The sequence below is a fragment of the Plectrocnemia conspersa genome, unplaced genomic scaffold (assembly GCF_051122295.1).
Source record: "Plectrocnemia conspersa isolate PC_06_02 unplaced genomic scaffold, ASM5112229v1 ptg000001l, whole genome shotgun sequence".
NCBI lineage: Eukaryota > Metazoa > Arthropoda > Insecta > Trichoptera > Polycentropodidae > Plectrocnemia > Plectrocnemia conspersa.
This window is the reverse complement of record NW_028277165.1, coordinates 20,162,833-20,164,182: the sequence shown is the minus strand read 5'-3', so window position 1 is coordinate 20,164,182 and position 1,350 is coordinate 20,162,833.

The window sequence follows — 1,350 nt, the reverse complement described above, 5'->3', positions numbered from 1 at the left end:
TGACTAAATACTTTACATGCGTTAAAATGAGCGATACAATTATTTGTTAATTGAGGATGAAATATTTTTATTATATTACATATCAGAGATAAGCTGCTTTTCTCCGTGTAGCTTTAAATTTAGAACCATCATATGTTTGGTTAAATCTGTGAAAAATGGCCAACTAGGCTAGATAAACAAAACATGCAAAATGAAGTATGATATAGTAAGTTTAGTGCATGCGACCGAATATAATTAACAGTCGATACGATAGGCTTCAAGACTACTAACATATTCAGATATTTTCCACATATGATGGACAATACAATGTAAAATGAGTGGTTTTAGGCAGTTTTAGTTTTGTACTAGGCTTTCATTTTGGTACACAATTACATCAGTTATGACGATATTTAAGTTAGCCGATATGCAAATTTTATGGCGTTACTCTGTAGAAAGCCCCCATACATTTTTTCAATCTGCTGATTCCCACGCAGAGCGATTTTTTTCTTATCTGATTTTTAATATACTACTTAGATTATCAAGACAAAGAAAAGGACGATTAAAATAGTTTCAAAAATCCTAAATATTTTTTGCTATTCAAATATTATACTACAAATCGAAATTTGTGATTATTATATAATAATAATTCCTAGTAGATTTTTTTAATCTCACGGATGAATATCGTAACGAATATTTAAAATAAAATCGATCTAGCTGTTATATATTGATTGTAAGCTGTAATAATAGTTTATTTTTTAATTTATAAAAATTGTTCCATAATTACAATGCATTACATATTTCAGAAACAGGAGATAATAGCTTAGAAATGGTATAACTCGTTGATGAATACCTAAATTTAAATGTTATTGTCTGTATTATTATATTATTATAGTTTTTATCGATTATCACAGATACGGTTTCCCAGATTTTTCTAATCTCACGGATTAATAATTAAAATAAATTCGATCTAGGTCGAGTATAATTAGTTACATAGATGACACTAATTTACAGACTGGTTTATCACTACATATTTAGTAGTTGTTAATTGTGTTTCCCTCTTTGTAATGCATTATCCTAACGCCTATTATATTGCAGCGGAAGACTTACAATAAATAAATAGCATTGAAAACGACTAATGTTAAACCAAAAAAAAAATTTTTTTTAATGCAAATTAAATTTAAAAAATTGATTTTACAAAAAATCGAAAAATTCTCAACACATTTTCATTATTTTATTTTAATATATCGCTATTTAGTACTATATTTGCCACCCTATAATATATAAAATATTAACCATCACCGACATGTACCACACATATGCTGTGAGAATTATTATGTGATTTAACACATACCTAGGTACATATACATAAAC